The 23,136-nt window shown below is 57.2% G+C and overlaps 1 protein-coding gene and 19 non-coding genes across 21 annotated transcripts in view; 1 reads left to right on the top strand and 19 right to left on the bottom strand.

Moving 5' to 3' along the window:
* Positions 1 to 23,136, top strand: part of NAPRT (nicotinate phosphoribosyltransferase) — a 196,949-nt gene that overhangs the window by 88,692 nt on the left and 85,121 nt on the right. The window lies entirely within an intron of this gene.
* LOC137520503 (5S ribosomal RNA) lies at positions 778 to 896 on the bottom strand. Its single transcript, XR_011021830.1, has one exon. It is a non-coding gene; the product is annotated as a 5S ribosomal RNA (ribosomal RNA).
* Positions 1,991 to 2,109, bottom strand: LOC137520492 (5S ribosomal RNA). Its single transcript, XR_011021819.1, has one exon. It is a non-coding gene; the product is annotated as a 5S ribosomal RNA (ribosomal RNA).
* Positions 3,201 to 3,319, bottom strand: LOC137520481 (5S ribosomal RNA). The gene has a single exon (XR_011021808.1). It is a non-coding gene; the product is annotated as a 5S ribosomal RNA (ribosomal RNA).
* On the bottom strand, positions 4,413 to 4,531 carry LOC137520470 (5S ribosomal RNA). Its single transcript, XR_011021797.1, has one exon. It is a non-coding gene; the product is annotated as a 5S ribosomal RNA (ribosomal RNA).
* Positions 5,615 to 5,733, bottom strand: LOC137520458 (5S ribosomal RNA). The gene has a single exon (XR_011021786.1). It is a non-coding gene; the product is annotated as a 5S ribosomal RNA (ribosomal RNA).
* LOC137520446 (5S ribosomal RNA) lies at positions 6,817 to 6,935 on the bottom strand. Its single transcript, XR_011021773.1, has one exon. It is a non-coding gene; the product is annotated as a 5S ribosomal RNA (ribosomal RNA).
* On the bottom strand, positions 8,027 to 8,145 carry LOC137520435 (5S ribosomal RNA). The gene has a single exon (XR_011021762.1). It is a non-coding gene; the product is annotated as a 5S ribosomal RNA (ribosomal RNA).
* LOC137520423 (5S ribosomal RNA) lies at positions 9,245 to 9,363 on the bottom strand. The gene has a single exon (XR_011021751.1). It is a non-coding gene; the product is annotated as a 5S ribosomal RNA (ribosomal RNA).
* LOC137520412 (5S ribosomal RNA) lies at positions 10,463 to 10,581 on the bottom strand. Its single transcript, XR_011021740.1, has one exon. It is a non-coding gene; the product is annotated as a 5S ribosomal RNA (ribosomal RNA).
* On the bottom strand, positions 11,681 to 11,799 carry LOC137520399 (5S ribosomal RNA). Its single transcript, XR_011021728.1, has one exon. It is a non-coding gene; the product is annotated as a 5S ribosomal RNA (ribosomal RNA).
* LOC137520388 (5S ribosomal RNA) lies at positions 12,899 to 13,017 on the bottom strand. The gene has a single exon (XR_011021717.1). It is a non-coding gene; the product is annotated as a 5S ribosomal RNA (ribosomal RNA).
* Positions 14,112 to 14,230, bottom strand: LOC137520377 (5S ribosomal RNA). The gene has a single exon (XR_011021706.1). It is a non-coding gene; the product is annotated as a 5S ribosomal RNA (ribosomal RNA).
* Positions 15,325 to 15,443, bottom strand: LOC137520118 (5S ribosomal RNA). Its single transcript, XR_011021461.1, has one exon. It is a non-coding gene; the product is annotated as a 5S ribosomal RNA (ribosomal RNA).
* Positions 16,538 to 16,656, bottom strand: LOC137520365 (5S ribosomal RNA). Its single transcript, XR_011021695.1, has one exon. It is a non-coding gene; the product is annotated as a 5S ribosomal RNA (ribosomal RNA).
* Positions 17,751 to 17,869, bottom strand: LOC137520353 (5S ribosomal RNA). The gene has a single exon (XR_011021683.1). It is a non-coding gene; the product is annotated as a 5S ribosomal RNA (ribosomal RNA).
* On the bottom strand, positions 18,964 to 19,082 carry LOC137520341 (5S ribosomal RNA). The gene has a single exon (XR_011021672.1). It is a non-coding gene; the product is annotated as a 5S ribosomal RNA (ribosomal RNA).
* Positions 20,178 to 20,296, bottom strand: LOC137520330 (5S ribosomal RNA). The gene has a single exon (XR_011021661.1). It is a non-coding gene; the product is annotated as a 5S ribosomal RNA (ribosomal RNA).
* LOC137520318 (5S ribosomal RNA) lies at positions 21,392 to 21,510 on the bottom strand. Its single transcript, XR_011021649.1, has one exon. It is a non-coding gene; the product is annotated as a 5S ribosomal RNA (ribosomal RNA).
* Positions 22,605 to 22,723, bottom strand: LOC137520306 (5S ribosomal RNA). Its single transcript, XR_011021638.1, has one exon. It is a non-coding gene; the product is annotated as a 5S ribosomal RNA (ribosomal RNA).

Below are 23,136 nucleotides of genomic sequence, written 5' to 3'. Positions count from 1 at the left end.
CATTTCGCCGCCCTTTTCTGCTCCCCTAGCAGGGCGTGGAGCAGCACGGTCCCCACTTTGGGCGCCGTCCCGTTACAGACTGAAGGGCCCTTGCTAAATTAGATCAGGCTGGCCGGGCCCTGCGTGCACAGCAAGGGGCATGCGGCTGGCGCACCTCTCCGAGCCACACGTGCCAGGGGCTCGCATCTCTGGCTGGCGGGAATGGGAGGCCGTCGGCTGCGAGGGTTCCTCGCTGCGCTCGGCCGCACCTGCGCGGTGGCGCTTTCCTGGTTGCCCAGGAGCCGCTGCAATAAATACCTTGAGGCCGCGCGGTTGGGGAGCAGTTCTGCTGCTGCTACTACTGCCGGCAATGACGATAACCACAGGAGGGCCCCGCGAGGGTTTTCCCAGGTGCCCGGGCAGGCACCATAAGGCTGAGGGGCAGCGGCGGGACCCGATTAGGTGGGGAGAATGGGTAGGTTGGCTGCGTGTGAAAAGTGCACTGCTTTTCAAAAAATAAAAAAAGCCATGTAAATAAAGGTGGGTGAGATGAATAGAAAAAAAGACCAAAACAAACAAAAAGAGAGAGGGGTTCTGGCTGTACTGGTCCTCTCTGCTGACCTAAGTCTGCAGGAGGAAGTGCGGAGAGCTGACTTAGAAAGAGAAATGACAGGAAGAAAGAAAGAAGAAGAAGGAAAAAAAAAAGGTAAAAAAAAGAGAGAGAGAGCGAAAGAAAAAGCAATGTGAAAAAGCCATAGAGAAGAGTGCCCCCTGCTGGGCTTGCTGCGGAAAAGCAAAAGCCTACAGCACCTGGTATTCCCAGGCGGTCTCCCATCCAAGTACTAACCAGGCCCGACCCTGCTTAGCTTCCGAGATCAGACGAGATCGGGCGCATTCAGGGTGGTGTGGCCGTAGGCAAAGACAAGGCCGACGCTTCGCACTCTTGTACGTGAGGATGACAGCCTGTTTCTGCCGGCCTCCCCTTCGCTGTGCTGCTCTCTGCTCTTTTTCTTCCTCCTTTGCTTTCTTTCTTTCTTCCTCTCCTCCTTTCTTTCTTTTCCTCCTGCAGCCACCCCGCCTCCTTCGCCCCCTGCGCTCTGTCCGGGCCCCTGGGCGCGCAGCCCCCCGATTTCTCTTTTACTGGCTCTTTAACCCCTTCCTGCCCAGCTCCACCGCTGGCTCCAGGCCTCACCGTCTCCCCTCCCTCCTCTTTTTCCCTTTCGCCGCAAAAACCCATTTCGCCGCCCTTTTCTGCTCCCCTAGCAGGGCGTGGAGCAGCACGGTCCCCACTTTGGGCGCCGTCCCGTTACAGACTGAAGGGCCCTTGCTAAATTAGATCAGGCTGGCCGGGCCCTGCGTGCACAGCAAGGGGCATGCGGCTGGCGCACCTCTCCGAGCCACACGTGCCAGGGGCTCGCATCTCTGGCTGGCGGGAATGGGAGGCCGTCGGCTGCGAGGGTTCCTCGCTGCGCTCGGCCGCACCTGCGCGGTGGCGCTTTCCTGGTTGCCCAGGAGCCGCTGCAATAAATACCTTGAGGCCGCGCGGTTGGGGAGCAGTTCTGCTGCTGCTACTACTGCCGGCAATGACGATAACCACAGGAGGGCCCCGCGAGGGTTTTCCCAGGTGCCCGGGCAGGCACCATAAGGCTGAGGGGCAGCGGCGGGACCCGATTAGGTGGGGAGAATGGGTAGGTTGGCTGCGTGTGAAAAGTGCACTGCTTTTCAAAAAATAAAAAAAGCCATGTAAATAAAGGTGGGTGAGATGAATAGAAAAAAAGACCAAAACAAACAAAAAGAGAGAGGGGTTCTGGCTGTACTGGTCCTCTCTGCTGACCTAAGTCTGCAGGAGGAAGTGCGGAGAGCTGACTTAGAAAGAGAAATGACAGGAAGAAAGAAAGAAGAAGAAGGAAAAAAAAAAGGTAAAAAAAAGAGAGAGAGAGCGAAAGAAAAAGCAATGTGAAAAAGCCATAGAGAAGAGTGCCCCCTGCTGGGCTTGCTGCGGAAAAGCAAAAGCCTACAGCACCTGGTATTCCCAGGCGGTCTCCCATCCAAGTACTAACCAGGCCCGACCCTGCTTAGCTTCCGAGATCAGACGAGATCGGGCGCATTCAGGGTGGTGTGGCCGTAGGCAAAGACAAGGCCGACGCTTCGCACTCTTGTACGTGAGGATGACAGCCTGTTTCTGCCGGCCTCCCCTTCGCTGTGCTGCTCTCTGCTCTTTTTCTTCCTCCTTTGCTTTCTTTCTTTCTTCCTCTCCTCCTTTCTTTCTTTTCCTCCTGCAGCCACCCCGCCTCCTTCGCCCCCTGCGCTCTGTCCGGGCCCCTGGGCGCGCAGCCCCCCGATTTCTCTTTTACTGGCTCTTTAACTCCTTCCTGCCCAGCTCCACCGCTGGCTCCAGGCCTCACCGTCTCCCCTCCCTCCTCTTTTTCCCTTTCGCTGCAAAAACCCATTTCGCCGCCCTTTTCTGCTCCCCTAGCAGGGCGTGGAGCAGCACGGTCCCCACTTTGGGCGCCGTCCCGTTACAGACTGAAGGGCCCTTGCTAAATTAGATCAGGCTGGCCGGGCCCTGCGTGCACAGCAAGGGGCATGCGGCTGGCGCACCTCTCCGAGCCACACGTGCCAGGGGCTCGCATCTCTGGCTGGCGGGAATGGGAGGCCGTCGGCTGCGAGGGTTCCTCGCTGCGCTCGGCCGCACCTGCGCGGTGGCGCTTTCCTGGTTGCCCAGGAGCCGCTGCAATAAATACCTTGAGGCCGCGCGGTTGGGGAGCAGTTCTGCTGCTGCTACTACTGCCGGCAATGACGATAACCACAGGAGGGCCCCGCGAGGGTTTTCCCAGGTGCCCGGGCAGGCACCATAAGGCTGAGGGGCAGCGGCGGGACCCGATTAGGTGGGGAGAATGGGTAGGTTGGCTGCGTGTGAAAAGTGCACTGCTTTTCAAAAAATAAAAAAGCCATGTAAATAAAGGTGGGTGAGATGAATAGAAAAAAAGACCAAAACAAACAAAAAGAGAGAGGGGTTCTGGCTGTACTGGTCCTCTCTGCTGACCTAAGTCTGCAGGAGGAAGTGCGGAGAGCTGACTTAGAAAGAGAAATGACAGGAAGAAAGAAAGAAGAAGAAGGAAAAAAAAAAGGTAAAAAAAAAAGAGAGAGCGAAAGAAAAAGCAATGTGAAAAAGCCATGGAGAAGAGTGCCCCCTGCTGGGCTTGCTGCGGAAAAGCAAAAGCCTACAGCACCTGGTATTCCCAGGCGGTCTCCCATCCAAGTACTAACCAGGCCCGACCCTGCTTAGCTTCCGAGATCAGACGAGATCGGGCGCATTCAGGGTGGTGTGGCCGTAGGCAAAGACAAGGCCGCCGCTTCGCACTCTTGTACGTGAGGATGACAGCCTGTTTCTGCCGGCCTCCCCTTCGCTGTGCTGCTCTCTGCTCTTTTTCTTCCTCCTTTGCTTTCTTTCTTTCTTCCTCTCCTCCTTTCTTTCTTTTCCTCCTGCAGCCACCCCGCCTCCTTCGCCCCCTGCGCTCTGTCCGGGCCCCTGGGCGCGCAGCCCCCCGATTTCTCTTTTACTGGCTCTTTAACCCCTTCCTGCCCAGCTCCACCGCTGGCTCCAGGCCTCACCGTCTCCCCTCCCTCCTCTTTTTCCCTTTCGCCGCAAAAACCCATTTCGCCGCCCTTTTCTGCTCCCCTAGCAGGGCGTGGAGCAGCACGGTCCCCACTTTGGGCGCCGTCCCGTTACAGACTGAAGGGCCCTTGCTAAATTAGATCAGGCTGGCTGGGCCCTGCGTGCACAGCAAGGGGCATGCGGCTGGCGCACCTCTCCGAGCCACACGTGCCAGGGGCTCGCATCTCTGGCTGGCGGGAATGGGAGGCCGTCGGCTGCGAGGGTTCCTCGCTGCGCTCGGCCGCACCTGCGCGGTGGCGCTTTCCTGGTTGCCCAGGAGCCGCTGCAATAAATACCTTGAGGCCGCGCGGTTGGGGAGCAGTTCTGCTGCTGCTACTACTGCCGGCAATGACGATAACCACAGGAGGGCCCCGCGAGGGTTTTCCCAGGTGCCCGGGCAGGCACCATAAGGCTGAGGGGCAGCGGCGGGACCCGATTAGGTGGGGAGAATGGGTAGGTTGGCTGCGTGTGAAAAGTGCACTGCTTTTCAAAAAATAAAAAAAGCCATGTAAATAAAGGTGGGTGAGATGAATAGAAAAAAAAGACCAAAACAAACAAAAAGAGAGAGGGGTTCTGGCTGTACTGGTCCTCTCTGCTGACCTAAGTCTGCAGGAGGAAGTGCGGAGAGCTGACTTAGAAAGAGAAATGACAGGAAGAAAGGAAGAAGAAGAAGGAAAAAAAAAAGGTAAAAAAAAAAGAGAGAGCGAAAGAAAAAGCAATGTGAAAAAGCCATAGAGAAGAGTGCCCCCTGCTGGGCTTGCTGCGGAAAAGCAAAAGCCTACAGCACCTGGTATTCCCAGGCGGTCTCCCATCCAAGTACTAACCAGGCCCGACCCTGCTTAGCTTCCGAGATCAGACGAGATCGGGCGCATTCAGGGTGGTGTGGCCGTAGGCAAAGACAAGGCCGCCGCTTCGCACTCTTGTACGTGAGGATGACAGCCTGTTTCTGCCGGCCTCCCCTTCGCTGTGCTGCTCTCTGCTCTTTTTCTTCCTCCTTTGCTTTCTTCCTCTCCTCCTTTCTTTCTTTTCCTCCTGCAGCCACCCCGCCTCCTTCGCCCCCTGCGCTCTGTCCGGGCCCCTGGGCGCGCAGCCCCCCGATTTCTCTTTTACTGGCTCTTTAACTCCTTCCTGCCCAGCTCCACCGCTGGCTCCAGGCCTCACCGTCTCCCCTCCCTCCTCTTTTTCCCTTTCGCTGCAAAAACCCATTTCGCCGCCCTTTTCTGCTCCCCTAGCAGGGCGTGGAGCAGCACGGTCCCCACTTTGGGCGCCGTCCCGTTACAGACTGAAGGGCCCTTGCTAAATTAGATCAGGCTGGCCGGGCCCTGCGTGCACAGCAAGGGGCATGCGGCTGGCGCACCTCTCCGAGCCACACGTGCCAGGGGCTCGCATCTCTGGCTGGCGGGAATGGGAGGCCGTCGGCTGCGAGGGTTCCTCGCTGCGCTCGGCCGCACCTGCGCGGTGGCGCTTTCCTGGTTGCCCAGGAGCCGCTGCAATAAATACCTTGAGGCCGCGCGGTTGGGGAGCAGTTCTGCTGCTGCTACTACTGCCGGCAATGACGATAACCACAGGAGGGCCCCGCGAGGGTTTTCCCAGGTGCCCGGGCAGGCACCATAAGGCTGAGGGGCAGCGGCGGGACCCGATTAGGTGGGGAGAATGGGTAGGTTGGCTGCGTGTGAAAAGTGCACTGCTTTTCAAAAAATAAAAAAAGCCATGTAAATAAAGGTGGGTGAGATGAATAGAAAAAAAGACCAAAACAAACAAAAAGAGAGAGGGGTTCTGGCTGTACTGGTCCTCTCTGCTGACCTAAGTCTGCAGGAGGAAGTGCGGAGAGCTGACTTAGAAAGAGAAATGACAGGAAGATAGAAAGAAGAAGAAGGAAAAAAAAAGGTAAAAAAAAAAGAGAGAGCGAAAGAAAAAGCAATGTGAAAAAGCCATAGAGAAGAGTGCCCCCTGCTGGGCTTGCTGCGGAAAAGCAAAAGCCTACAGCACCTGGTATTCCCAGGCGGTCTCCCATCCAAGTACTAACCAGGCCCGACCCTGCTTAGCTTCCGAGATCAGACGAGATCGGGCGCATTCAGGGTGGTGTGGCCGTAGGCAAAGACAAGGCCGCCGCTTCGCACTCTTGTACGTGAGGATGACAGCCTGTTTCTGCCGGCCTCCCCTTCGCTGTGCTGCTCTCTGCTCTTTTTCTTCCTCCTTTGCTTTCTTCCTCTCCTCCTTTCTTTCTTTTCCTCCTGCAGCCACCCCGCCTCCTTCGCCCCCTGCGCTCTGTCCGGGCCCCTGGGCGCGCAGCCCCCCGATTTCTCTTTTACTGGCTCTTTAACTCCTTCCTGCCCAGCTCCACCGCTGGCTCCAGGCCTCACCGTCTCCCCTCCCTCCTCTTTTTCCCTTTCGCTGCAAAAACCCATTTCGCCGCCCTTTTCTGCTCCCCTAGCAGGGCGTGGAGCAGCACGGTCCCCACTTTGGGCGCCGTCCCGTTACAGACTGAAGGGCCCTTGCTAAATTAGATCAGGCTGGCCGGGCCCTGCGTGCACAGCAAGGGGCATGCGGCTGGCGCACCTCTCCGAGCCACACGTGCCAGGGGCTCGCATCTCTGGCTGGCGGGAATGGGAGGCCGTCGGCTGCGAGGGTTCCTCGCTGCGCTCGGCCGCACCTGCGCGGTGGCGCTTTCCTGGTTGCCCAGGAGCCGCTGCAATAAATACCTTGAGGCCGCGCGGTTGGGGAGCAGTTCTGCTGCTGCTACTACTGCCGGCAATGACGATAACCACAGGAGGGCCCCGCGAGGGTTTTCCCAGGTGCCCGGGCAGGCACCATAAGGCTGAGGGGCAGCGGCGGGACCCGATTAGGTGGGGAGAATGGGTAGGTTGGCTGCGTGTGAAAAGTGCACTGCTTTTCAAAAAATAAAAAAAGCCATGTAAATAAAGGTGGGTGAGATGAATAGAAAAAAAGACCAAAACAAACAAAAAGAGAGAGGGGTTCTGGCTGTACTGGTCCTCTCTGCTGACCTAAGTCTGCAGGAGGAAGTGCGGAGAGCTGACTTAGAAAGAGAAATGACAGGAAGATAGAAAGAAGAAGAAGGAAAAAAAAAGGTAAAAAAAAAAGAGAGAGCGAAAGAAAAAGCAATGTGAAAAAGCCATAGAGAAGAGTGCCCCCTGCTGGGCTTGCTGCGGAAAAGCAAAAGCCTACAGCACCTGGTATTCCCAGGCGGTCTCCCATCCAAGTACTAACCAGGCCCGACCCTGCTTAGCTTCCGAGATCAGACGAGATCGGGCGCATTCAGGGTGGTGTGGCCGTAGGCAAAGACAAGGCCGCCGCTTCGCACTCTTGTACGTGAGGATGACAGCCTGTTTCTGCCGGCCTCCCCTTCGCTGTGCTGCTCTCTGCTCTTTTTCTTCCTCCTTTGCTTTCTTCCTCTCCTCCTTTCTTTCTTTTCCTCCTGCAGCCACCCCGCCTCCTTCGCCCCCTGCGCTCTGTCCGGGCCCCTGGGCGCGCAGCCCCCCGATTTCTCTTTTACTGGCTCTTTAACCCCTTCCTGCCCAGCTCCACCGCTGGCTCCAGGCCTCACCGTCTCCCCTCCCTCCTCTTTTTCCCTTTCGCCGCAAAAACCCATTTCGCCGCCCTTTTCTGCTCCCCTAGCAGGGCGTGGAGCAGCACGGTCCCCACTTTGGGCGCCGTCCCGTTACAGACTGAAGGGCCCTTGCTAAATTAGATCAGGCTGGCCGGGCCCTGCGTGCACAGCAAGGGGCATGCGGCTGGCGCACCTCTCCGAGCCACACGTGCCAGGGGCTCGCATCTCTGGCTGGCGGGAATGGGAGGCCGTCGGCTGCGAGGGTTCCTCGCTGCGCTCGGCCGCACCTGCGCGGTGGCGCTTTCCTGGTTGCCCAGGAGCCGCTGCAATAAATACCTTGAGGCCGCGCGGTTGGGGAGCAGTTCTGCTGCTGCTACTACTGCCGGCAATGACGATAACCACAGGAGGGCCCCGCGAGGGTTTTCCCAGGTGCCCGGGCAGGCACCATAAGGCTGAGGGGCAGCGGCGGGACCCGATTAGGTGGGGAGAATGGGTAGGTTGGCTGCGTGTGAAAAGTGCACTGCTTTTCAAAAAATAAAAAAAGCCATGTAAATAAAGGTGGGTGAGATGAATAGAAAAAAAGACCAAAACAAACAAAAAGAGAGAGGGGTTCTGGCTGTACTGGTCCTCTCTGCTGACCTAAGTCTGCAGGAGGAAGTGCGGAGAGCTGACTTAGAAAGAGAAATGACAGGAAGAAAGAAAGAAGAAGAAGGAAAAAAAAAAGGTAAAAAAAAAAAAAGAGAGAGAGAGCGAAAGAAAAAGCAATGTGAAAAAGCCATAGAGAAGAGTGCCCCCTGCTGGGCTTGCTGCGGAAAAGCAAAAGCCTACAGCACCTGGTATTCCCAGGCGGTCTCCCATCCAAGTACTAACCAGGCCCGACCCTGCTTAGCTTCCGAGATCAGACGAGATCGGGCGCATTCAGGGTGGTGTGGCCGTAGGCAAAGACAAGGCCGACGCTTCGCACTCTTGTACGTGAGGATGACAGCCTGTTTCTGCCGGCCTCCCCTTCGCTGTGCTGCTCTCTGCTCTTTTTCTTCCTCCTTTGCTTTCTTTCTTTCTTCCTCTCCTCCTTTCTTTCTTTTCCTCCTGCAGCCACCCCGCCTCCTTCGCCCCCTGCGCTCTGTCCGGGCCCCTGGGCGCGCAGCCCCCCGATTTCTCTTTTACTGGCTCTTTAACCCCTTCCTGCCCAGCTCCACCGCTGGCTCCAGGCCTCACCGTCTCCCCTCCCTCCTCTTTTTCCCTTTCGCCGCAAAAACCCATTTCGCCGCCCTTTTCTGCTCCCCTAGCAGGGCGTGGAGCAGCACGGTCCCCACTTTGGGCGCCGTCCCGTTACAGACTGAAGGGCCCTTGCTAAATTAGATCAGGCTGGCCGGGCCCTGCGTGCACAGCAAGGGGCATGCGGCTGGCGCACCTCTCCGAGCCACACGTGCCAGGGGCTCGCATCTCTGGCTGGCGGGAATGGGAGGCCGTCGGCTGCGAGGGTTCCTCGCTGCGCTCGGCCGCACCTGCGCGGTGGCGCTTTCCTGGTTGCCCAGGAGCCGCTGCAATAAATACCTTGAGGCCGCGCGGTTGGGGAGCAGTTCTGCTGCTGCTACTACTGCCGGCAATGACGATAACCACAGGAGGGCCCCGCGAGGGTTTTCCCAGGTGCCCGGGCAGGCACCATAAGGCTGAGGGGCAGCGGCGGGACCCGATTAGGTGGGGAGAATGGGTAGGTTGGCTGCGTGTGAAAAGTGCACTGCTTTTCAAAAAATAAAAAAAGCCATGTAAATAAAGGTGGGTGAGATGAATAGAAAAAAAGACCAAAACAAACAAAAAGAGAGAGGGGTTCTGGCTGTACTGGTCCTCTCTGCTGACCTAAGTCTGCAGGAGGAAGTGCGGAGAGCTGACTTAGAAAGAGAAATGACAGGAAGAAAGAAAGAAGAAGAAGGAAAAAAAAAAGGTAAAAAAAAAAAAAGAGAGAGAGAGCGAAAGAAAAAGCAATGTGAAAAAGCCATAGAGAAGAGTGCCCCCTGCTGGGCTTGCTGCGGAAAAGCAAAAGCCTACAGCACCTGGTATTCCCAGGCGGTCTCCCATCCAAGTACTAACCAGGCCCGACCCTGCTTAGCTTCCGAGATCAGACGAGATCGGGCGCATTCAGGGTGGTGTGGCCGTAGGCAAAGACAAGGCCGACGCTTCGCACTCTTGTACGTGAGGATGACAGCCTGTTTCTGCCGGCCTCCCCTTCGCTGTGCTGCTCTCTGCTCTTTTTCTTCCTCCTTTGCTTTCTTTCTTTCTTCCTCTCCTCCTTTCTTTCTTTTCCTCCTGCAGCCACCCCGCCTCCTTCGCCCCCTGCGCTCTGTCCGGGCCCCTGGGCGCGCAGCCCCCCGATTTCTCTTTTACTGGCTCTTTAACCCCTTCCTGCCCAGCTCCACCGCTGGCTCCAGGCCTCACCGTCTCCCCTCCCTCCTCTTTTTCCCTTTCGCCGCAAAAACCCATTTCGCCGCCCTTTTCTGCTCCCCTAGCAGGGCGTGGAGCAGCACGGTCCCCACTTTGGGCGCCGTCCCGTTACAGACTGAAGGGCCCTTGCTAAATTAGATCAGGCTGGCCGGGCCCTGCGTGCACAGCAAGGGGCATGCGGCTGGCGCACCTCTCCGAGCCACACGTGCCAGGGGCTCGCATCTCTGGCTGGCGGGAATGGGAGGCCGTCGGCTGCGAGGGTTCCTCGCTGCGCTCGGCCGCACCTGCGCGGTGGCGCTTTCCTGGTTGCCCAGGAGCCGCTGCAATAAATACCTTGAGGCCGCGCGGTTGGGGAGCAGTTCTGCTGCTGCTACTACTGCCGGCAATGACGATAACCACAGGAGGGCCCCGCGAGGGTTTTCCCAGGTGCCCGGGCAGGCACCATAAGGCTGAGGGGCAGCGGCGGGACCCGATTAGGTGGGGAGAATGGGTAGGTTGGCTGCGTGTGAAAAGTGCACTGCTTTTCAAAAAATAAAAAAAGCCATGTAAATAAAGGTGGGTGAGATGAATAGAAAAAAAGACCAAAACAAACAAAAAGAGAGAGGGGTTCTGGCTGTACTGGTCCTCTCTGCTGACCTAAGTCTGCAGGAGGAAGTGCGGAGAGCTGACTTAGAAAGAGAAATGACAGGAAGAAAGAAAGAAGAAGAAGGAAAAAAAAAAGGTAAAAAAAAAAAAAGAGAGAGAGAGCGAAAGAAAAAGCAATGTGAAAAAGCCATAGAGAAGAGTGCCCCCTGCTGGGCTTGCTGCGGAAAAGCAAAAGCCTACAGCACCTGGTATTCCCAGGCGGTCTCCCATCCAAGTACTAACCAGGCCCGACCCTGCTTAGCTTCCGAGATCAGACGAGATCGGGCGCATTCAGGGTGGTGTGGCCGTAGGCAAAGACAAGGCCGACGCTTCGCACTCTTGTACGTGAGGATGACAGCCTGTTTCTGCCGGCCTCCCCTTCGCTGTGCTGCTCTCTGCTCTTTTTCTTCCTCCTTTGCTTTCTTTCTTTCTTCCTCTCCTCCTTTCTTTCTTTTCCTCCTGCAGCCACCCCGCCTCCTTCGCCCCCTGCGCTCTGTCCGGGCCCCTGGGCGCGCAGCCCCCCGATTTCTCTTTTACTGGCTCTTTAACCCCTTCCTGCCCAGCTCCACCGCTGGCTCCAGGCCTCACCGTCTCCCCTCCCTCCTCTTTTTCCCTTTCGCCGCAAAAACCCATTTCGCCGCCCTTTTCTGCTCCCCTAGCAGGGCGTGGAGCAGCACGGTCCCCACTTTGGGCGCCGTCCCGTTACAGACTGAAGGGCCCTTGCTAAATTAGATCAGGCTGGCCGGGCCCTGCGTGCACAGCAAGGGGCATGCGGCTGGCGCACCTCTCCGAGCCACACGTGCCAGGGGCTCGCATCTCTGGCTGGCGGGAATGGGAGGCCGTCGGCTGCGAGGGTTCCTCGCTGCGCTCGGCCGCACCTGCGCGGTGGCGCTTTCCTGGTTGCCCAGGAGCCGCTGCAATAAATACCTTGAGGCCGCGCGGTTGGGGAGCAGTTCTGCTGCTGCTACTACTGCCGGCAATGACGATAACCACAGGAGGGCCCCGCGAGGGTTTTCCCAGGTGCCCGGGCAGGCACCATAAGGCTGAGGGGCAGCGGCGGGACCCGATTAGGTGGGGAGAATGGGTAGGTTGGCTGCGTGTGAAAAGTGCACTGCTTTTCAAAAAATAAAAAAAGCCATGTAAATAAAGGTGGGTGAGATGAATAGAAAAAAAGACCAAAACAAACAAAAAGAGAGAGGGGTTCTGGCTGTACTGGTCCTCTCTGCTGACCTAAGTCTGCAGGAGGAAGTGCGGAGAGCTGACTTAGAAAGAGAAATGACAGGAAGAAAGAAAGAAGAAGAAGGAAAAAAAAAAGGTAAAAAAAAAAAAAGAGAGAGAGAGCGAAAGAAAAAGCAATGTGAAAAAGCCATAGAGAAGAGTGCCCCCTGCTGGGCTTGCTGCGGAAAAGCAAAAGCCTACAGCACCTGGTATTCCCAGGCGGTCTCCCATCCAAGTACTAACCAGGCCCGACCCTGCTTAGCTTCCGAGATCAGACGAGATCGGGCGCATTCAGGGTGGTGTGGCCGTAGGCAAAGACAAGGCCGACGCTTCGCACTCTTGTACGTGAGGATGACAGCCTGTTTCTGCCGGCCTCCCCTTCGCTGTGCTGCTCTCTGCTCTTTTTCTTCCTCCTTTGCTTTCTTTCTTTCTTCCTCTCCTCCTTTCTTTCTTTTCCTCCTGCAGCCACCCCGCCTCCTTCGCCCCCTGCGCTCTGTCCGGGCCCCTGGGCGCGCAGCCCCCCGATTTCTCTTTTACTGGCTCTTTAACCCCTTCCTGCCCAGCTCCACCGCTGGCTCCAGGCCTCACCGTCTCCCCTCCCTCCTCTTTTTCCCTTTCGCCGCAAAAACCCATTTCGCCGCCCTTTTCTGCTCCCCTAGCAGGGCGTGGAGCAGCACGGTCCCCACTTTGGGCGCCGTCCCGTTACAGACTGAAGGGCCCTTGCTAAATTAGATCAGGCTGGCCGGGCCCTGCGTGCACAGCAAGGGGCATGCGGCTGGCGCACCTCTCCGAGCCACACGTGCCAGGGGCTCGCATCTCTGGCTGGCGGGAATGGGAGGCCGTCGGCTGCGAGGGTTCCTCGCTGCGCTCGGCCGCACCTGCGCGGTGGCGCTTTCCTGGTTGCCCAGGAGCCACTGCAATAAATACCTTGAGGCCGCGCGGTTGGGGAGCAGTTCTGCTGCTGCTACTACTGCCGGCAATGACGATAACCACAGGAGGGCCCCGCGAGGGTTTTCCCAGGTGCCCGGGCAGGCACCATAAGGCTGAGGGGCAGCGGCGGGACCCGATTAGGTGGGGAGAATGGGTAGGTTGGCTGCGTGTGAAAAGTGCACTGCTTTTCAAAAAATAAAAAAAGCCATGTAAATAAAGGTGGGTGAGATGAATAGAAAAAAAGACCAAAACAAACAAAAAGAGAGAGGGGTTCTGGCTGTACTGGTCCTCTCTGCTGACCTAAGTCTGCAGGAGGAAGTGCGGAGAGCTGACTTAGAAAGAGAAATGACAGGAAGAAAGAAAGAAGAAGAAGGAAAAAAAAAAGGTAAAAAAAAAAAAAGAGAGAGAGAGCGAAAGAAAAAGCAATGTGAAAAAGCCATAGAGAAGAGTGCCCCCTGCTGGGCTTGCTGCGGAAAAGCAAAAGCCTACAGCACCTGGTATTCCCAGGCGGTCTCCCATCCAAGTACTAACCAGGCCCGACCCTGCTTAGCTTCCGAGATCAGACGAGATCGGGCGCATTCAGGGTGGTGTGGCCGTAGGCAAAGACAAGGCCGACGCTTCGCACTCTTGTACGTGAGGATGACAGCCTGTTTCTGCCGGCCTCCCCTTCGCTGTGCTGCTCTCTGCTCTTTTTCTTCCTCCTTTGCTTTCTTTCTTTCTTCCTCTCCTCCTTTCTTTCTTTTCCTCCTGCAGCCACCCCGCCTCCTTCGCCCCCTGCGCTCTGTCCGGGCCCCTGGGCGCGCAGCCCCCCGATTTCTCTTTTACTGGCTCTTTAACCCCTTCCTGCCCAGCTCCACCGCTGGCTCCAGGCCTCACCGTCTCCCCTCCCTCCTCTTTTTCCCTTTCGCCGCAAAAACCCATTTCGCCGCCCTTTTCTGCTCCCCTAGCAGGGCGTGGAGCAGCACGGTCCCCACTTTGGGCGCCGTCCCGTTACAGACTGAAGGGCCCTTGCTAAATTAGATCAGGCTGGCCGGGCCCTGCGTGCACAGCAAGGGGCATGCGGCTGGCGCACCTCTCCGAGCCACACGTGCCAGGGGCTCGCATCTCTGGCTGGCGGGAATGGGAGGCCGTCGGCTGCGAGGGTTCCTCGCTGCGCTCGGCCGCACCTGCGCGGTGGCGCTTTCCTGGTTGCCCAGGAGCCGCTGCAATAAATACCTTGAGGCCGCGCGGTTGGGGAGCAGTTCTGCTGCTGCTACTACTGCCGGCAGTGACGATAACCACAGGAGGGCCCCGCGAGGGTTTTCCCAGGTGCCCGGGCAGGCACCATAAGGCTGAGGGGCAGCGGCGGGACCCGATTAGGTGGGGAGAATGGGTAGGTTGGCTGCGTGTGAAAAGTGCACTGCTTTTCAAAAAATAAAAAAAGCCATGTAAATAAAGGTGGGTGAGATGAATAGAAAAAAAGACCAAAACAAACAAAAAGAGAGAGGGGTTCTGGCTGTACTGGTCCTCTCTGCTGACCTAAGTCTGCAGGAGGAAGTGCGGAGAGCTGACTTAGAAAGAGAAATGACAGGAAGAAAGAAAGAAGAAGAAGGAAAAAAAAAAGGTAAAAAAAAGAGAGAGAGAGCGAAAGAAAAAGCAATGTGAAAAAGCCATAGAGAAGAGTGCCCCCTGCTGGGCTTGCTGCGGAAAAGCAAAAGCCTACAGCACCTGGTATTCCCAGGCGGTCTCCCATCCAAGTACTAACCAGGCCCGACCCTGCTTAGCTTCCGAGATCAGACGAGATCGGGCGCATTCAGGGTGGTGTGGCCGTAGGCAAAGACAAGGCCGACGCTTCGCACTCTTGTACGTGAGGATGACAGCCTGTTTCTGCCGGCCTCCCCTTCGCTGTGCTGCTCTCTGCTCTTTTTCTTCCTCCTTTGCTTTCTTTCTTTCTTCCTCTCCTCCTTTCTTTCTTTTCCTCCTGCAGCCACCCCGCCTCCTTCGCCCCCTGCGCTCTGTCCGGGCCCCTGGGCGCGCAGCCCCCCGATTTCTCTTTTACTGGCTCTTTAACCCCTTCCTGCCCAGCTCCACCGCTGGCTCCAGGCCTCACCGTCTCCCCTCCCTCCTCTTTTTCCCTTTCGCCGCAAAAACCCATTTCGCCGCCCTTTTCTGCTCCCCTAGCAGGGCGTGGAGCAGCACGGTCCCCACTTTGGGCGCCGTCCCGTTACAGACTGAAGGGCCCTTGCTAAATTAGATCAGGCTGGCCGGGCCCTGCGTGCACAGCAAGGGGCATGCGGCTGGCGCACCTCTCCGAGCCACACGTGCCAGGGGCTCGCATCTCTGGCTGGCGGGAATGGGAGGCCGTCGGCTGCGAGGGTTCCTCGCTGCGCTCGGCCGCACCTGCGCGGTGGCGCTTTCCTGGTTGCCCAGGAGCCGCTGCAATAAATACCTTGAGGCCGCGCGGTTGGGGAGCAGTTCTGCTGCTGCTACTACTGCTGGCAATGACGATAACCACAGGAGGGCCCCGCGAGGGTTTTCCCAGGTGCCCGGGCAGGCACCATAAGGCTGAGGGGCAGCGGCGGGACCCGATTAGGTGGGGAGAATGGGTAGGTTGGCTGCGTGTGAAAAGTGCACTGCTTTTCAAAAAATAAAAAAAGCCATGTAAATAAAGGTGGGTGAGATGAATAGAAAAAAAGACCAAAACAAACAAAAAGAGAGAGGGGTTCTGGCTGTACTGGTCCTCTCTGCTGACCTAAGTCTGCAGGAGGAAGTGCGGAGAGCTGACTTAGAAAGAGAAATGACAGGAAGAAAGAAAGAAGAAGAAGGAAAAAAAAAAGGTAAAAAAAAAAAAGAGAGAGCGAAAGAAAAAGCAATGTGAAAAAGCCATAGAGAAGAGTGCCCCCTGCTGGGCTTGCTGCGGAAAAGCAAAAGCCTACAGCACCTGGTATTCCCAGGCGGTCTCCCATCCAAGTACTAACCAGGCCCGACCCTGCTTAGCTTCCAAGATCAGACGAGATCGGGCGCATTCAGGGTGGTGTGGCCGTAGGCAAAGACAAGGCCGACGCTTCGCACTCTTGTACGTGAGGATGACAGCCTGTTTCTGCCGGCCTCCCCTTCGCTGTGCTGCTCTCTGCTCTTTTTCTTCCTCCTTTGCTTTCTTTCTTTCTTCCTCTCCTCCTTTCTTTCTTTTCCTCCTGCAGCCACCCCGCCTCCTTCGCCCCCTGCGCTCTGTCCGGGCCCCTGGGCGCGCAGCCCCCCGATTTCTCTTTTACTGGCTCTTTAACCCCTTCCTGCCCAGCTCCACCGCTGGCTCCAGGCCTCACCGTCTCCCCTCCCTCCTCTTTTTCCCTTTCGCCGCAAAAACCCATTTCGCCGCCCTTTTCTGCTCCCCTAGCAGGGCGTGGAGCAGCACGGTCCCCACTTTGGGCGCCGTCCCGTTACAGACTGAAGGGCCCTTGCTAAATTAGATCAGGCTGGCCGGGCCCTGCGTGCACAGCAAGGGGCATGCGGCTGGCGCACCTCTCCGAGCCACACGTGCCAGGGGCTCGCATCTCTGGCTGGCGGGAATGGGAGGCCGTCGGCTGCGAGGGTTCCTCGCTGCGCTCGGCCGCACCTGCGCGGTGGCGCTTTCCTGGTTGCCCAGGAGCCGCTGCAATAAATACCTTGAGGCCGCGCGGTTGGGGAGCAGTTCTGCTGCTGCTACTACTGCCGGCAATGACGATAACCACAGGAGGGCCCCGCGAGGGTTTTCCCAGGTGCCCGGGCAGGCACCATAAGGCTGAGGGGCAGCGGCGGGACCCGATTAGGTGGGGAGAATGGGTAGGTTGGCTGCGTGTGAAAAGTGCACTGCTTTTCAAAAAATAAAAAAAGCCATGTAAATAAAGGTGGGTGAGATGAATAGAAAAAAAGACCAAAACAAACAAAAAGAGAGAGGGGTTCTGGCTGTACTGGTCCTCTCTGCTGACCTAAGTCTGCAGGAGGAAGTGCGGAGAGCTGACTTAGAAAGAGAAATGACAGGAAGAAAGAAAGAAGAAGAAGGAAAAAAAAAAGGTAAAAAAAAGAGAGAGAGAGCGAAAGAAAAAGCAATGTGAAAAAGCCATAGAGAAGAGTGCCCCCTGCTGGGCTTGCTGCGGAAAAGCAAAAGCCTACAGCACCTGGTATTCCCAGGCGGTCTCCCATCCAAGTACTAACCAGGCCCGACCCTGCTTAGCTTCCGAGATCAGACGAGATCGGGCGCATTCAGGGTGGTGTGGCCGTAGGCAAAGACAAGGCCGACGCTTCGCACTCTTGTACGTGAGGATGACAGCCTGTTTCTGCCGGCCTCCCCTTCGCTGTGCTGCTCTCTGCTCTTTTTCTTCCTCCTTTGCTTTCTTTCTTTCTTCCTCTCCTCCTTTCTTTCTTTTCCTCCTGCAGCCACCCCGCCTCCTTCGCCCCCTGCGCTCTGTCCGGGCCCCTGGGCGCGCAGCCCCCCGATTTCTCTTTTACTGGCTCTTTAACCCCTTCCTGCCCAGCTCCACCGCTGGCTCCAGGCCTCACCGTCTCCCCTCCCTCCTCTTTTTCCCTTTCGCCGCAAAAACCCATTTCGCCGCCCTTTTCTGCTCCCCTAGCAGGGCGTGGAGCAGCACGGTCCCCACTTTGGGCGCCGTCCCGTTACAGACTGAAGGGCCCTTGCTAAATTAGATCAGGCTGGCCGGGCCCTGCGTGCACAGCAAGGGGCATGCGGCTGGCGCTCCTCTCCGAGCCACACGTGCCAGGGGCTCGCATCTCTGGCTGGCGGGAATGGGAGGCCGTCGGCTGCGAGGGTTCCTCGCTGCGCTCGGCCGCACCTGCGCGGTGGCGCTTTCCTGGTTGCCCAGGAGCCGCTGCAATAAATACCTTGAGGCCGCGCGGTTGGGGAGCAGTTCTGCTGCTGCTACTACTGCCGGCAATGACGATAACCACAGGAGGGCCCCGCGAGGGTTTTCCCAGGTGCCCGGGCAGGCACCATAAGGCTGAGGGGCAGCGGCGGGACCCGATTAGGTGGGGAGAATGGGTAGGTTGGCTGCGTGTGAAAAGTGCACTGCTTTTCAAAAAATAAAAAAAGCCATGTAAATAAAGGTGGGTGAGATGAATAGAAAAAAAGACCAAAACAAACAAAAAGAGAGAGGGGTTCTGGCTGTACTGGTCCTCTCTGCTGACCTAAGTCTGCAGGAGGAAGTGCGGAGAGCTGACTTAGAAAGAGAAATGACAGGAAGAAAGAAAGAAGAAGAAGGAAAAAAAAAAGGTAAAAAAAAGAGAGAGAGAGCGAAAGAAAAAGCAATGTGAAAAAGCCATAGAGAAGAGTGCCCCCTGCTGGGCTTGCTGCGGAAAAGCAAAAGCCTACAGCACCTGGTATTCCCAGGCGGTCTCCCATCCAAGTACTAACCAGGCCCGACCCTGCTTAGCTTCCGAGATCAGACGAGATCGGGCGCATTCAGGGTGGTGTGGCCGTAGGCAAAGACAAGGCCGACGCTTCGCACTCTTGTACGTGAGGATGACAGCCTGTTTCTGCCGGCCTCCCCTTCGCTGTGCTGCTCTCTGCTCTTTTTCTTCCTCCTTTGCTTTCTTTCTTTCTTCCTCTCCTCCTTTCTTTCTTTTCCTCCTGCAGCCACCCCGCCTCCTTCGCCCCCTGCGCTCTGTCCGGGCCCCTGGGCGCGCAGCCCCCCGATTTCTCTTTTACTGGCTCTTTAACCCCTTCCTGCCCAGCTCCACCGCTGGCTCCAGGCCTCACCGTCTCCCCTCCCTCCTCTTTTTCCCTTTCGCCGCAAAAACCCATTTCGCCGCCCTTTTCTGCTCCCCTAGCAGGGCGTGGAGCAGCACGGTCCCCACTTTGGGCGCCGTCCCGTTACAGACTGAAGGGCCCTTGCTAAATTAGATCAGGCTGGCCGGGCCCTGCGTGCACAGCAAGGGGCATGCGGCTGGCGCTCCTCTCCGAGCCACACGTGCCAGGGGCTCGCATCTCTGGCTGGCGGGAATGGGAGGCCGTCGGCTGCGAGGGTTCCTCGCTGCGCTCGGCCGCACCTGCGCGGTGGCGCTTTCCTGGTTGCCCAGGAGCCGCTGCAATAAATACCTTGAGGCCGCGCGGTTGGGGAGCAGTTCTGCTGCTGCTACTACTGCCGGCAATGACGATAACCACAGGAGGGCCCCGCGAGGGTTTTCCCAGGTGCCCGGGCAGGCACCATAAGGCTGAGGGGCAGCGGCGGGACCCGATTAGGTGGGGAGAATGGGTAGGTTGGCTGCGTGTGAAAAGTGCACTGCTTTTCAAAAAATAAAAAAAGCCATGTAAATAAAGGTGGGTGAGATGAATAGAAAAAAAGACCAAAACAAACAAAAAGAGAGAGGGGTTCTGGCTGTACTGGTCCTCTCTGCTGACCTAAGTCTGCAGGAGGAAGTGCGGAGAGCTGACTTAGAAAGAGAAATGACAGGAAGAAAGAAAGAAGAAGAAGGAAAAAAAAAAGGTAAAAAAAAAAAAGAGAGAGCGAAAGAAAAAGCAATGTGAAAAAGCCATAGAGAAGAGTGCCCCCTGCTGGGCTTGCTGCGGAAAAGCAAAAGCCTACAGCACCTGGTATTCCCAGGCGGTCTCCCATCCAAGTACTAACCAGGCCCGACCCTGCTTAGCTTCCGAGATCAGACGAGATCGGGCGCATTCAGGGTGGTGTGGCCGTAGGCAAAGACAAGGCCGACGCTTCGCACTCTTGTACGTGAGGATGACAGCCTGTTTCTGCCGGCCTCCCCTTCGCTGTGCTGCTCTCTGCTCTTTTTCTTCCTCCTTTGCTTTCTTTCTTTCTTCCTCTCCTCCTTTCTTTCTTTTCCTCCTGCAGCCACCCCGCCTCCTTCGCCCCCTGCGCTCTGTCCGGGCCCCTGGGCGCGCAGCCCCCCGATTTCTCTTTTACTGGCTCTTTAACCCCTTCCTGCCCAGCTCCACCGCTGGCTCCAGGCCTCACCGTCTCCCCTCCCTCCTCTTTTTCCCTTTCGCCGCAAAAACCCATTTCGCCGCCCTTTTCTGCTCCCCTAGCAGGGCGTGGAGCAGCACGGTCCCCACTTTGGGCGCCGTCCCGTTACAGACTGAAGGGCCCTTGCTAAATTAGATCAGGCTGGCCGGGCCCTGCGTGCACAGCAAGGGGCATGCGGCTGGCGCACCTCTCCGAGCCACACGTGCCAGGGGCTCGCATCTCTGGCTGGCGGGAATGGGAGGCCGTCGGCTGCGAGGGTTCCTCGCTGCGCTCGGCCGCACCTGCGCGGTGGCGCTTTCCTGGTTGCCCAGGAGCCGCTGCAATAAATACCTTGAGGCCGCGCGGTTGGGGAGCAGTTCTGCTGCTGCTACTACTGCCGGCAATGACGATAACCACAGGAGGGCCCCGCGAGGGTTTTCCCAGGTGCCCGGGCAGGCACCATAAGGCTGAGGGGCAGCGGCGGGACCCGATTAGGTGGGGAGAATGGGTAGGTTGGCTGCGTGTGAAAAGTGCACTGCTTTTCAAAAAATAAAAAAAGCCATGTAAATAAAGGTGGGTGAGATGAATAGAAAAAAAAGACCAAAACAAACAAAAAGAGAGAGGGGTTCTGGCTGTACTGGTCCTCTCTGCTGACCTAAGTCTGCAGGAGGAAGTGCGGAGAGCTGACTTAGAAAGAGAAATGACAGGAAGAAAGAAAGAAGAAGAAGGAAAAAAAAAAGGTAAAAAAAAGAGAGAGAGAGCGAAAGAAAAAGCAATGTGAAAAAGCCATAGAGAAGAGTGCCCCCTGCTGGGCTTGCTGCGGAAAAGCAAAAGCCTACAGCACCTGGTATTCCCAGGCGGTCTCCCATCCAAGTACTAACCAGGCCCGACCCTGCTTAGCTTCCGAGATCAGACGAGATCGGGCGCATTCAGGGTGGTGTGGCCGTAGGCAAAGACAAGGCCGACGCTTCGCACTCTTGTACGTGAGGATGACAGCCTGTTTCTGCCGGCCTCCCCTTCGCTGTGCTGCTCTCTGCTCTTTTTCTTCCTCCTTTGCTTTCTTTCTTTCTTCCTCTCCTCCTTTCTTTCTTTTCCTCCTGCAGCCACCCCGCCTCCTTCGCCCCCTGCGCTCTGTCCGGGCCCCTGGGCGCGCAGCCCCCCGATTTCTCTTTTACTGGCTCTTTAACCCCTTCCTGCCCAGCTCCACCGCTGGCTCCAGGCCTCACCGTCTCCCCTCCCTCCTCTTTTTCCCTTTCGCCGCAAAAACCCATTTCGCCGCCCTTTTCTGCTCCCCTAGCAGGGCGTGGAGCAGCACGGTCCCCACTTTGGGCGCCGTCCCGTTACAGACTGAAGGGCCCTTGCTAAATTAGATCAGGCTGGCCGGGCCCTGCGTGCACAGCAAGGGGCATGCGGCTGGCGCACCTCTCCGAGCCACACGTGCCAGGGGCTCGCATCTCTGGCTGGCGGGAATGGGAGGCCGTCGGCTGCGAGGGTTCCTCGCTGCGCTCGGCCGCACCTGCGCGGTGGCGCTTTCCTGGTTGCCCAGGAGCCGCTGCAATAAATACCTTGAGGCCGCGCGGTTGGGGAGCAGTTCTGCTGCTGCTACTACTGCCGGCAATGACGATAACCACAGGAGGGCCCCGCGAGGGTTTTCCCAGGTGCCCGGGCAGGCACCATAAGGCTGAGGGGCAGCGGCGGGACCCGATTAGGTGGGGAGAATGGGTAGGTTGGCTGCGTGTGAAAAGTGCACTGCTTTTCAAAAAATAAAAAAAGCCATGTAAATAAAGGTGGGTGAGATGAATAGAAAAAAAAGACCAAAACAAACAAAAAGAGAGAGGGGTTCTGGCTGTACTGGTCCTCTCTGCTGACCTAAGTCTGCAGGAGGAAGTGCGGAGAGCTGACTTAGAAAGAGAAATGACAGGAAGAAAGAAAGAAGAAGAAGGAAAAAAAAAAGGTAAAAAAAAGAGAGAGAGAGCGAAAGAAAAAGCAATGTGAAAAAGCCATAGAGAAGAGTGCCCCCTGCTGGGCTTGCTGCGGAAAAGCAAAAGCCTACAGCACCTGGTATTCCCAGGCGGTCTCCCATCCAAGTACTAACCAGGCCCGACCCTGCTTAGCTTCCGAGATCAGACGAGATCGGGCGCATTCAGGGTGGTGTGGCCGTAGGCAAAGACAAGGCCGACGCTTCGCACTCTTGTACGTGAGGATGACAGCCTGTTTCTGCCGGCCTCCCCTTCGCTGTGCTGCTCTCTGCTCTTTTTCTTCCTCCTTTGCTTTCTTTCTTTCTTCCTCTCCTCCTTTCTTTCTTTTCCTCCTGCAGCCACCCCGCCTCCTTCGCCCCCTGCGCTCTGTCCGGGCCCCTGGGCGCGCAGCCCCCCGATTTCTCTTTTACTGGCTCTTTAACCCCTTCCTGCCCAGCTCCACCGCTGGCTCCAGGCCTCACCGTCTCCCCTCCCTCCTCTTTTTCCCTTTCGCCGCAAAAACCCATTTCGCCGCCCTTTTCTGCTCCCCTAGCAGGGCGTGGAGCAGCACGGTCCCCACTTTGGGCGCCGTCCCGTTACAGACTGAAGGGCCCTTGCTAAATTAGATCAGGCTGGCCGGGCCCTGCGTGCACAGCAAGGGGCATGCGGCTGGCGCACCTCTCCGAGCCACACGTGCCAGGGGCTCGCATCTCTGGCTGGCGGGAATGGGAGGCCGTCGGCTGCGAGGGTTCCTCGCTGCGCTCGGCCGCACCTGCGCGGTGGCGCTTTCCTGGTTGCCCAGGAGCCGCTGCAATAAATACCTTGAGGCCGCGCGGTTGGGGAGCAGTTCTGCTGCTGCTACTACTGCCGGCAATGACGATAACCACAGGAGGGCCCCGCGAGGGTTTTCCCAGGTGCCCGGGCAGGCACCATAAGGCTGAGGGGCAGCGGCGGGACCCGATTAGGTGGGGAGAATGGGTAGGTTGGCTGCGTGTGAAAAGTGCACTGCTTTTCAAAAAATAAAAAAAGCCATGTAAATAAAGGTGGGTGAGATGAATAGAAAAAAAGACCAAAACAAACAAAAAGAGAGAGGGGTTCTGGCTGTACTGGTCCTCTCTGCTGACCTAAGTCTGCAGGAGGAAGTGCGGAGAGCTGACTTAGAAAGAGAAATGACAGGAAGAAAGAAAGAAGAAGAAGGAAAAAAAAAAGGTAAAAAAAAGAGAGAGAGAGCGAAAGAAAAAGCAATGTGAAAAAGCCATAGAGAAGAGTGCCCCCTGCTGGGCTTGCTGCGGAAAAGCAAAAGCCTACAGCACCTGGTATTCCCAGGCGGTCTCCCATCCAAGTACTAACCAGGCCCGACCCTGCTTAGCTTCCGAGATCAGACGAGATCGGGCGCATTCAGGGTGGTGTGGCCGTAGGCAAAGACAAGGCCGACGCTTCGCACTCTTGTACGTGAGGATGACAGCCTGTTTCTGCCGGCCTCCCCTTCGCTGTGCTGCTCTCTGCTCTTTTTCTTCCTCCTTTGCTTTCTTTCTTTCTTCCTCTCCTCCTTTCTTTCTTTTCCTCCTGCAGCCACCCCGCCTCCTTCGCCCCCTGCGCTCTGTCCGGGCCCCTGGGCGCGCAGCCCCCCGATTTCTCTTTTACTGGCTCTTTAACCCCTTCCTGCCCAGCTCCACCGCTGGCTCCAGGCCTCACCGTCTCCCCTCCCTCCTCTTTTTCCCTTTCGCCGCAAAAACCCATTTCGCCGCCCTTTTCTGCTCCCCTAGCAGGGCGTGGAGCAGCACGGTCCCCACTTTGGGCGCCGTCCCGTTACAGACTGAAGGGCCCTTGCTA

The sequence above is a fragment of the Hyperolius riggenbachi genome, chromosome 5 (genome assembly GCF_040937935.1).
Source record: "Hyperolius riggenbachi isolate aHypRig1 chromosome 5, aHypRig1.pri, whole genome shotgun sequence".
Lineage (NCBI taxonomy): Eukaryota > Metazoa > Chordata > Amphibia > Anura > Hyperoliidae > Hyperolius > Hyperolius riggenbachi.
The sequence above is the reverse complement of the archived record's forward strand: the minus strand, read 5'-3'. Positions and strand labels throughout refer to the sequence as shown.